Raw genomic sequence first — 13,053 nt, forward strand, 5'->3', positions numbered from 1 at the left:
ACACTACTCAACCGGGTAGTAGGTTCAATCCCGAGGCCTTAGGCTTGCATCCCCGAGCCAAAAAGCTTTCTTTGGCCAAAAATGCCTTAAGGGCCGCGGCCCTCCGTGGCCATGCCGCGGCCCGCCCCTCAAACAGAGGCGGCTAAACCCAGCAGCTCCCAAGGGCCGCGGCACACCCTGGCCATGCTGCGGCGCAACGCCCATTTTAGCCAAAACCCCTGTTTTTCTTCCTTTGCATTTTCCCTTGAAACCAACCTTTCAAACCCAATTTAAACACCACCCAAACCTCTCTCAAACACCCATTAAAACCCCTAAACAACACTCAAACTCTCCCTCATCATAACCCAAGTAAAACACCTCAAGAACTCCCTTTAATTCCAATTTTCCACACCTAAATCAAGAGCTGAAATCCATGAACGAAAACAGAGCAAAACCAGTAAAAAAATAATGATCAAAGCTTACCTCAAGCTTGGTATTGAACCCTCTCCAATGGTTGAACTATGTCTACAACCTCAACCTCCAAGTTTCCTAGCTTATTTCCACACCTTGAGCTCAAAACTCCAAAGAGGAAGAAGAGAGAAATGAACCTACGGGAAGGAGAAGAAACAAAACTCTGTTTTGGGTTCTGTTTCCCAGCCATCCATACATCATATATATCCTAAACACAAATGACCATTATACCCCTAGGTATAATAAAGCTTCTAAAACCAACTCAAGGGCATTTTTGACATTTTCCACCTACACCGTCAATGATAATTAACGCTTCCCAATTCCCGCTAATCTCAATATTCTCAAACACCAATATTTCACATTCTGTTACCCTTTGATACCCGGTAACACTCTAAACATTAAAAGCACCCCGAGACTCACCCCGAGCCCCGAGCTTAAGCCCGTTATGACCAAACCGATATTTAACATTCCTTGATTGTCTCATGCCAAATAGCTCGAACAAACCCACATTATAATGTGGTCTCAAATTATATCACCAACATGTGAATAAATAATCAATTTACCCTCAGCGGGTCAAATTACCATCACACCCCTGTAAAGAAATATGGACACATATGCATGCATTTCACGTCATATCATAATATAATCAACATATACATGCATTTAATCAATTAATAACATAATTAAGCAAGTACGGCCCTCCCGGCCTACTGTTCACGCCGTTAAATACATCGGAGAATTCGGGGCATTACAACTATCCCCTCCTTACTGAAATTTCGTCCCCGAAATTTACCTGAACAGCTCGGGATACTGACTCTGCATATCTGACTCCAGCTCCCAGGTCGCCTCTTCGACCTTGCTGTTCCTCCACAATACCTTAACCAAAGGTATTGTCTTATTCCTGAGGACCTTGTCCTTTCTATCAAGTATCTGAACTGGCTGCTCCTCAAAGAAGAGATCTGGCTCAAGCTCCAGATCTTCATAACTCAGAATATGGCCCACATCAGATACATACCTCCGAAGAGCTGATACATGAAATACATTATGCACGGCAGACAACGCCGGAGGCAAAGCCAATCTGTAAGCCACTTGACCTATCCTCTCCAGGATCTCAAATGGACCTACAAATCTAGGACTCAGTTTGCCTTTCTTCCCAAATCTTCTCACCCCTTTCCATGGCGAGACCCTGAGGAAAACATAGTCTCCTACCTGGAACTCCATGTTCCTGCGCTTGGGATCAGCATAGCTCTTCTGTCTACTCTGAGAAGCAAGCATTCTAGCTCTAATCTTCTCTATAGCCTCACTGGTCCTCTGTACTGCATCAGGACCTAAGTATCTCCTTTCTCCTGTCTCATCCCAATGAATGGGAGATCTGCACTTCCTACCATATAGCATCTCATAAGGTGCTACTCCAATGGTAGACTGGTAACAGAATTCTATCAAAGGCAGATACTTACTCCAAGAACCACCGAAATCCAGTACACATGCTCTCAGCATGTCCTCCAAAATCTGGATTGTCCTCTCAGATTGCCCATCTGTCTGAGGATGATAAGCTGTACTGAACTTCAATTTTGTCCCCATGGCTTTCTGCAAGCTTTCCCAGAACTTGGAAGTAAAAGTGGGGTCCCGATCTGACACGATCGACCTAGGTGCACCATGGAGCCGCACAATCTCTCTCACATAGAGATCTGCATGCTGATCAGTAGTCCTGGGCAAGCCCACCACAAAATCCATCGTGATGTCTTCCCACTTCCACTCAGGAATATCCAGAGGCTGCAGTGACCCTGCCGGCCTCTGATGCTCAGCCTTGACTTGTTGACATGTCAAGCACTTAGCCACATACTCTACTACATCTCTCTTCATCCTCGGCCACCAATATAACGATCTCACATCCTGATACATCTTCGTGGTGCCTGGATGCAAAGAGTAAGGTGTAGTATGAGATTCATCCAGAATCTCTCGCCTCAACGCAGTGTCTAATGGAACACATATCCGCCCTTTGTACCTTAACAAGCCTACCTCGGACACTGTATAATCTCTGGATGCTCCAGCCAGAACATCTTCCCTAATCTTGATCAGCTGAGGATCACTCAACTGACCCTCTTTAATTCTTTCTAACAGTGTAGACTGTAGCGTAATGTTAGCCAACTGGCCCACCAACAACTCTATACCAGCTCTGGTCATATCATCTGCTAACTCTCTGGCTATCAGCCTCATACCATGAATCTGCCCCGGACCCTTCCGGCTCAAGGCATCAGCCACCACGTTGGCTTTCCCTGGGTGATACAAAATCTCACAATCATAGTCCTTTACTAACTCCAACCAACGCCTTTGCCTCATATTCAAGTCCTTCTGGGTGAAGAAGTATTTCAGGCTCTTGTGATCTGTATAAATCTCACACTTCTCTCCATAGAGATAGTGCCTCCATATCTTTAAGGCAAAAACCACAGCTGCCAACTCTAGATCATGAGTAGGATACCTCTTCTCATACTCCTTCAACTGACGAGAAGCATAGGCAATAACCCTCTCCGATTGCATCAAAACACAGCCCAAACCCTGATGAGAAGCATCACAGTAAACCACAAACTTCTCTTGATCTGTCGGAAGGCTCAGAATCGGAGCTGTAATCAACCTCTGCTTCAATTCCTGGAAGCTGTTCTCACACTTATCTGACCACACAAACTTCTGGCTCTTGCGTGTCAGCTCAGTCAAATCACTAGCAATCTTCGAGAACCCTTCCACGAACCGCCTGTAATAGCCTGCCAATCCAAGGAAACTTCTAACCTCAGAAGCATTCTTTGGCCTTGGCCAGTCTCTGACCGCTTCGATCTTTGCTGGATCTACCTTAATCCCCTCCTTACTGACAATGTGTCCAAGAAAGGATACCTGAGACAACCAGAACTCACACTTCTTGAACTTAGAAAACAACCTGTGTTCTCTCAGTCTCTGTAGAACCAACCTCAGATGTTGCTCATGCTCTACCTCAGTCTGAGAATATACCAGAATATCATCAATGAAGACGATCACAAACTGGTCTAAGTAATCCCTGAACACTCTGTTCATCATATCCATAAAAGCAGCAGGGGCATTAGTCAACCCAAATGACATAACTAGAAACTCATAATGCCCATACCTGGTACGAAAAGCAGTCTTCGGTATATCTCCCTCCTTGACCCTCAACTGATGATAACCAGAATGAAGGTCGATCTTAGAGAATACATTCATACCTTGCAACTGATCGAACAGGTCATCTATCCTTGGCAAAGGATACTTATTCTTAATTGTCAGCTTATTCAGTTCCCTGTAATCTATACACATTCTCAGAGAACCATCTTTCTTCTTTACAAACAGAACTGGCGCACCCTAAGGTGAGAAACTAGGTCTGATGAAACCCATATCCAGCAGCTCTTGCAACTGCACTTTCAATTCTTTCAACTCAGCTGGGGCCATTCTGTACGGTGCTCTAGACACTGGCTCCGTCCCTGGTGCCAGTTCTATAACGAACTCAATCTCTCTGTGTGGTGGAAACCCTGGCAAATCCTCTGGAAACACATCCAGAAACTCACATACAAGTCTAGTATCCTCTGGTCTCACTGGCACGACCTGAGTGGTATCAACCATACTGGCTAAGAATCCAATGCATCCTCTCTGCAAAAGATCCCTGGCCCTCAACACAGAAATCATAGGAACACGGGGTCCATGCACAGTACCAACGAATACAAAAGGATCCTCACCTTCAGGCTCAAAGGTGACCATCTTCCTTCTGCAGTCAATAGTTGCCCCATACTTGGCCAACCAATCCATACCCAGTATCATATCAAAGTCAGTCATAACTAACTCTATCAAATCCACTGACAACTCTCTGCCCTCTACTGTCACTGGCAAAGATCTGACCCATCTTCTGGATACCACTATCTCTCGAGTGGGTAACAAAGTACCAAACCCCACAGCATAGAAATCACAAGGTCTACACAACCTATCAATAATGCTACTAGCAACAAAGGAATGTGTAGCACCAGAATCAATTAACACATGATAAGGGGTTCCTGCACTAAGAAGCTGACCTGTAACAACTGAGGGGGAAGCCTCAGCTTCTGCTTGAGTCAACGTGAACACTCGAGCTGGGGCCGAGCTGTCCACCTTTCTGGCTTCTTCTTTCCCTACTCGAGGGCAATCTTTCTTAAAGTGACCCACTACTCCACACAAAAAGCAGGCCTTTGCCTTACACTCCCCCAAATGGCGCCTCTTGCACCTAGGGCATTCAGGATGAGTCTTCCAGGCTTCACTGCCCCCAGGACGACCTATTGTAATACCATGAGGTCTCCTGTCAGGACCTGGAACTGGGAAAGTATCAGGAACCTTCCTCTTCTGATCACTGGGGCCAACACCCCTACCAGAACCAACAAATGGAGGACCTGGCCTCCTGAAATCCCTTCTGGCTACATTGTCACGCCAGATCTTAATCGCTGCAGTTTCAGCTGTAAGTGCCTTCTCCACCACCTGTGCATAAGTAGTGACTCCTGCCACAGTGGTGATGCGAACGTCACGGGCTAACCTGGGCTGTAGCCCCTGGAGAAATCTCTCTCTCCTGGTCCCATCAGTGGGCACCAGCTCTTTGGCAAACTTTGCCAAACGGTCAAACCTTAAGGCATATTCAGTAACTGATAAGTTTCCCTGAAGTAGCCTCATAAACTCATCGGCCTTCGCCGCTCGTATAGCATCGTTATAGTACTTCTCATTAAACAAAGTCTGAAATTCCTCCTAGCTCAGGAGCTTAACATCTTTGGTCTGGCCGACAACTTCCCACCATATCCGGGCATCTTCCCGAAACATATAGGTAGCACAGGCCACCCTCTCACTACCCACTACCTTCATAAAGTCAAGCATAGTGGTAAGCATGCTCATCCATTGTTCAGCTTTGATAGGATCAGCGCTGCCTTCAAAAACTGGAGGTTTCTGTTTCCTGAACCGCTCATAAAGAGGTTCCAATCTGTTTTCAACCCCAGGCTGCTGCCCAGTAACTGGCACTGACACAGAAGGTGCCTCTGGTAAATTAACCACTGCAGGCACTTGTTGCTGCCTCAGGAGACGAAGCTCCTCTCCCTGTTTCAACACTATAGCCTGCAAATCACTAAACAATTGTTGCCAGTTTGCAGGTGCTGACTGTGGAATCTGGGAATGGTCATTCTCTTGACCCTGGCTGTTGTCATTATTCTGACCCTGACCACTCTGGCCAGCTGTAGTGTCTGTCTGTTCCGGGTTCATTCTGTCACTGATACCTTACTGAAACAATAATAACCAATACGGTCAGTCAGGTAGTAATAACTAAACCTCTTGCCGCCTCACGGTCCAAGAACAAGCAGACAATTATCATATTCCACAGTCATTCAATATGCACAAACAGATACATGTTTATGGCACTCAGCACTCAGCATGTATCATATAACAGTTCATAACATTTCAGGGGCACAAGGCCAACACAGTGACTCATGCATACAGGTAAAGCATTTGCACCACATTTAGGCAGTTATGCACATAACTACATAAAGAGTTACCAAACCAAGAGTCGAGCTTGACTTCAGTGATGTGTGTACATGCCCAGCCAGTCTACAGGGACCTTAACCTTGGCATTGCTCTGATACCAAGTTGTAACGCCCTGGCTACCCTAGAACAGTTACGGTGAACGGTGGACCGGAAATTTGACTCACTACCTGAGTCCTTTGGTCAAAAACGTGCTCTAAGTGTAATTAACGGGTTAAGGCATAAAACCAATAAAAAGGAAATGGAGATTTTTATTACAAACTGCTCTGCAGAGCTAAACAAAACGTTTACAAGCTGTTCTCAGTACAAAAAGGTCACTACTGTTGTAAAGTTACAATCCCGCTGACCTAAGCGGCAAAAATAGGGTAAACCCCCTAGTTCCTCTAAGAACACCTTGACCGTGGTGGTCAAGCGGCTGCATATGTACACACCACCACATCAGCTCTCCACTCAAGGCTAGGTGAGCTTCTCTTTCCCTTTACCTGCACCACATAGCACCCATGAGCCAAGGCCCAGCAAGAAAACATAACACTTTATATAACATTATCAATTGATTATCATTATAATCACACTGAGCGTAAAGCTTTCAAACAAATGGGTAAACACCACATGAGGTTCTGACAAACCACACTGAGCGACTGCCATGCAAGTCACTAATTCAGATGGAAGAGTGGCTGATGGGTAAGCCACTAGCCTTCAACAGGTTCTGGTAACCACACTGAGTGACTGCCATGCAAGTCACTAATTCAGATGGGAGAGTGGCTGCTGAGTAAGCCACTAGCCTCCAAGCGCTTATTTCATTCATCGACCCTCGGGGTCGGTCTGGCATTAATGCTCTCTGAGCCATTCAATGCTGGTGATCTATCAGATCAAAACTTGTTGGCTTGCGTGACACACGCTAAGTCCGTCCTGACTAATAAGCCAGCTCAAAGTGATCAGTGCCCAGTACCACCCCTGAACCTGACTAATAAGTCACAGCTTCATAGTTGATACTAGCACTCTTGCCAAACCTGACTAATAAGTCAGTGCCATGCACAAATGAGCAACATATGCTAAGCATTCTATATTCAATCCATGTCCATATTCTCACAATCACATGCCTCATGTATATCCACGCATGTCATATTTGGGGTGCAGTTTTCTTACCTCTGGTTCGAGCAAGAACGAATAAAAGAACAACCCTGAGAACGATCGAATTTTTGGTCCTTTAGCAGTTACCTGGTCATAACCAAAACATGGGATTCCATCAATAAAATGAATAATAAAAGGTTCCCAAACCAAAACCTAACCTCCGGGACCTCAAACACTACTCAACCGGGTAGTAGGTTCAATCCCGAGGCCTTAGGCTTGCATCCCCGAGCCAAAAAGCTCTCTTTGGCCAAAAATGCCTTAAGGGCCGCGGCCCTCCGTGGCCATGCCGCGGCCCGCCCCTCAAACAGAGGCGGCTAAACCCAGCAGCTCCCAAGGGCCGCGGCACACCCTGGCCATGCTGCGGCGCAACGCCCATTTTAGCCAAAACCCCTGTTTTTCTTCCTTTGCATTTTCCCTTGAAACCAACCTTTCAAACCCAATCTAAACACCACCCAAACCTCTCTCAAACACCCATTAAAACCCCTAAACAACACTCAAACTGTCCCTCATCATAACCCAAGTAAAACACCTCAAGAACTCCCTTTAATTCCAATTTTCCACACCTAAATCAAGAGCTGAAATCCATGAAGTAAAAAAATAATGATCAAAGCTTACCTCAAGCTTGGTATTGAACCCTCTCCAATGGCTGAACTATGTCTACAACCTCAACCTCCAAGTTTCCTAGCTTATTTCCACACCTTGAGCTCAAAACTCCAAAGAGGAAGAAGAGAGAAATGAACCTACGGGAAGGAGAAGAAGCAAAACTCTGTTTTGGGTTCTGTTTCCCAGCCATCCATACATCATATATATCCTAAACACAAATGACCATTATACCCCTAGGTATAATAAAGCTTCTAAAACCAACTCAAGGGCATTTTTGACATTTTCCACCTACACCGTCAATGATAATTAACGCTTCCCAATTCCCGCTAATCTCAATATTATCAAACACCAATATTTCACATTCCGTTACCCTTTGATACCCGGTAACACTCTAAACATTAAAAGCACCCCGAGACTCACCCCGAGCCCCGAGCTTAAGCCCGTTATGACCAAACCGATATTTAACATTCCTTGATCGTCTCATGCCAAATAGCTCGAACAAACCCACATTATAATGTGGTCTCAAATTATATCACCAACATGTGAATAAATAATCAATTTACCCTCAGCGGGTCAAATTACCATCACACCCCTGTATAAAGAAATATGGACACATATGCATGCATTTCACATCATATCATAATATAATCAACATATACATGCATTTAATCAATTAATAACATAATTAAGCAAGTACGGCCCTCCCTGCCTACTGTTCACGCCGTTAAATACATCGGAGAATTCGGGGCATTACAGTTCTTGAGTTTCACAAACCTTGAATGTATTACAAAAAGACGATGAACAACTCACTATAGCTCCTTTTTCTCTCAATATTTCGCCAAAAGATTCAGGAATCAAAAATCCAAAAGTCCCTTTCTTGAGCTATTTCATGCATATTTATAGGCTCAAGAAGGGTTACATGTGTCAACATGCCCTATCTTTCCTTAATAATCGCGTATCAAGATAATAATGAAGAAATATTCAATGCAGTTATTATAAGATTACAACTTAAGAAGGAAATAAATTAGGCTATACGACCAACATGGTCGTATAAAAAATTAATCCTGACGATGCGGTGTGCTTCTAGTCGATAATCGAGCAGTACTTTCGCCACTTGTCAACTACGTGTGAGAAATTCTCGCCACGTCATCAGCAACCGTTTTTTGGGTGAACATTTGCCCCCCAAGTTTATTTATTGCAACCAACAATAAGTAAACTTAGGAAACCGACTCTTCGAATACCCCACAAAATCTGTCAGAACCGCCCATGCTTTCTCAAAAAAGGTGACCAATCATGTTTAATCAAGTCTTTTCGGTATCCCATGAATGTGTCCGACGACCATTTCACTTCCCCATGCTTAGAAAAAGTAACTCATGATTACCTCTTTTAACGTGTCGCAGTCACTATATATAATACCCCAAATCCATTTTTTCACTTTTTACTTTTCATTCGCCATTTTCTCGTCAAGAACTCCTAAGAACCTCGACTTTCAGAGCCCAGAAAACTTGAAGAGCTTCCATCACTGTTCTAAGGATCCTCCGCTCGGACGCTCAAAGTTGTTTCGTTTCAGACCCCTCTTTTCAACCAAGTAAGTTTCACGAACCCCTTGGATGTTTGAGATGCCATGCATAATGGTTTTTTGTGTATTCAAATCTGTGTTCCTGACTGTTCTTGGCCGAAACTATTTTGGGGTAGTGGGCATATTGATCGATGCTTAATAGGATAGTGAAACTACGTTTTGTAGGAGTTAGGAGCCAGTTTGGTAGTCGAGATTGTAGATTTAGGGCGTAAAATTGAAGCAAAAATTCGATTTTTAAGCTAGTTGAAAAACTGGGTTTTTCCCGCCCCTTCGGAGTCGAAAAATCTTTTTCCTGAAAATTTTTTTACTTCCGCTTTTCAATCTGTTTTTCAAACTGCTCGTATAGAACTTAGTGTTTTTGTTAGAATGTTGCTGGACATATAAAAACTTAATTTTTTTACGCGAGAAATGTTATTCCAACTCTCACCACAAGCTTTTAAGCTTTACGTCTTACCTCCCCCTTTCTCTGTTCGCAACTTTTCATGCAAGATTCGTGGGGAGGTGAAAGACCCATCGACGACGACTTACTAGCTCAACTGCTTGAGGACGAGGAGCAATCTTTGTTGCTAATACCATAAATTCCCTTTTCTCGCGCCACTTCAAACACTCCATAGACCCTCGTCCAAAATATGGGTCGAGCAAAATCTACAGCCCAGAAAAAGAAAACTCCTAATCCTTCAAATCAGCCTGCTCCTCGGGCTGAAATTCCCTCGACCAGTGGTCGAGAAGAAAACATTCCTGGCCCAAACATCCAAACTCATGCTCAACCCCGAAATGATATTCAACCAGATGTTGAATGGTATGTTGTACCCGAAAGCCCGGTAACGATCAGGATGATTACCAACTATATCAGAAAATATGGACTCACGAGGGTGACACTAGTCCGACCCACTCAAGACCAATGGGCGAACTTGCCTGGAGGCGCTTTCAGCGCCTGGTCGAGGTACCACATTGAGGCAGGGGCTACCTTGCCTCTTCATCCTTTTTTCCAAGGGGTGGCCAACTACTTCGGGGTCGCCCCTTTCCAAATAACTCACAATGGATATAGAATGCTTGTAGCACTCTATATCCTTTATAGCCACAAAAAATGGCCTGTGCCATCACCACATGAGGTTAATTATCTATTCGACCTCAAGTCTAACCCCAACCAAGAAAGCACGGGGTTTTTTCACTTTTGTCATTAGGAAACAGGGCGCACTTTCCTGTCCGACACCACTCACATATCGAACGTGGGGAAGTACTATCAGGAGTATTTCCTTACAACTGACATGGTCGCGAACAACATGGCCTTCACTCAAGGAGGTAACGTCTTTGTACCACTGGTTGTTAATTTTTCTTTAATTTTTTCTCTACACTTCCATAGATTTTTAGTGCCTTTCAGGCCCATGGTTCCGACTAGACCCTACTCCAAACATGGAGTTAAGATCAGCCCTCTTGGCCAGTATGACTGACGTGGAGAAAAGCGTCAAGCATCTGGTCACAGAGGCTAACCTTAGGTTGGTCGACCTTTTGGACCCTCATTAGGATATGAGGGAGTCAACAGCGGGGAGTGCTATTGGTGGAGAGGTTCCCGAGCAACACCCAGATGTGGAACAACCCCATCCGAGGAGGGCCACTGGAGTAACAATCAAGGAACCTTCCAGCACTCTGCGGGCTGCTGCTCCCCCCGCCCCAAAGGGAAAAGGAAAAAAGAAGGCCACTGAACCCCCCGCTCCCATCGACGAATCTTCAGATGAGAACGGTACTGATCTTTCACTCTTAGATAGTTTGCCAATTCCCTGTCAATTATTCAACGGGGATGGCAACTTTAAGTACACTCCAATCTTAAGTTCAGATTTCTTCCAAGCAGTAAGTAGTTCAGTAAGTAATGTAGCGACCAGTAGTTGTAGCTCGTGTACTTTACTCATAATCTCTTTACTTTAATTTTTAGCTTCGTCTATGTACCTTGTCTCATTGTTTGTGTTGTTTCTTTTTGTGCAGATATGTCATCTGAAGATGTGTTCGAGCATTACAAGGCTGCTGCTGCATCTTCAGGCAAGAAGAAGGACAGCAAGAGGACTCGGGGGGGGGGGGGGGGGGGGGGGAGCAGTAAAACCGCCCCAAAGAAGGCTCGAATTGAAGACCCTCCAGCCACTGTCCCTTCGAAGGAGAACACGCCACCTCCATCGCCACTCGAGCAGCCGGCCTCAACTCCTCCGGTCGACCATCATTCCACTCCTCCAACACTTGTCAACTAGCACCCTACTCCTCAGGTCCCTACCAGCCAAACACAGTGCACACAGCCTGAAGGCTCCCTATCCAGCATCGTGGTCAGCTCAGCCAGGGAGAGGATATACAAGCTCTCCAAGCACAAACACTATAACGACCCAAATTTACTAATAAGGCTTAGGGCCTTGATTAGCGTGGCTGAAGGGCAATAGGTGAATTATGGATATAATATGTGAATTTATGTGAATATGTGATAGAGATGCATGTTTAGTTGAATTAAATATGCATGTGGGCCCCGCTTGGATATAAGGGGTATGTTTGTGATTTTAGCCCGTTGAGGACATAAATGTGATAAATATTATATGTATGTGATATATATCTGTGTAGCACGATCCGAGACAGTTCTAGGGAGCAGTTAGCCAGAAAGTCACAATGGGGTTGAGAATCTGACTCAGGGCGAGTTGAGGGGTATTTTGGGGTATTAGGTGTGTTATGGGGTTATTGGATTATGGAAATAAATATCTGGAGATATATTTGAGGTTAGAATGTTTAGGAGGGAATAATGGGGAAATTTATCATTTTTCCCTCGGGGACGTTTTTGGTACCCCGAGCCTTGAGGTAACCTTAAAGCTTAAGTTAAATAAAACAAAATAAAGGAAACCCCTAGACTTTCTCTAAACCGACCCATTCCCTCTTCATTTGCTCTATTTTCCTACACTCTTGAAGGCTTAGTAACATCTTGGAGAAAGCCAGCCAAAACTAAGGATTTGAAGCTAAGGAATTGGGCTGATGGTCTTGAGGAATTAAAGCTTGGAACTTAGAGAATCTACACAGAGACATAGCTCATCAAGGTAAGCTCCTAATATGTTGTAGTGTGTCAATTTGCAGCTGGTTTTAAGGTTGAATACTAGAGTTTGCATGTTAGCAAAGTTTGGATTTGTTCTTGATTGCTTGGCTGAGTTTTGGGGCTGGTCTTTATTAGGTTTTGATGTTGAGATTGTGTTAGAATCTTTGTGATAGTTAATCTGGATTGTTGGCTTGATTTTGGGGGAAATTGGACTGGTTTTTGGGGTGGAAGTGTTGAGTTTTTCTGGGTTCAAGGGGTAGGGCCACGACTCTGTTCTTGCTGAGCCGCAGACCCTTTGAACTTGGGGCGTCAGGAAATTGGAGGCACGCCGCGACGCCCTGTAGAAAGGGTCGCAGCGCGTGTGGGAAAGATTGAGGCTAGGCCTCGGGTTGAGCTGGGGGCCGCAGAATGAGTCCTTAGGGTCGCGGCGCTTAAGGTACTTTTCAGTTTTTAAGAGGATTTAGGCTCGGGAATTCACTAGTTAAGGCTTGGGATGGATTTTATCACCCGGATTGATAGAAATCTATGTCCCGCAGATTACAATTATGGTTTGAAACTATTTATTGGATTAGAGTTTGATAGGCGGACATTGTTAATGTGTTGTGACTAGGGCTTCGACGAAGCTCGGACTAGGGAACTGTGCTCGGGGCATCGGTGCTTGGAAAGCTCCGGATGCATGTAGTGCACCAAAAAA

Source organism: Humulus lupulus, chromosome 5, assembly GCF_963169125.1.
Source record: "Humulus lupulus chromosome 5, drHumLupu1.1, whole genome shotgun sequence".
Lineage (NCBI taxonomy): Eukaryota > Viridiplantae > Streptophyta > Magnoliopsida > Rosales > Cannabaceae > Humulus > Humulus lupulus.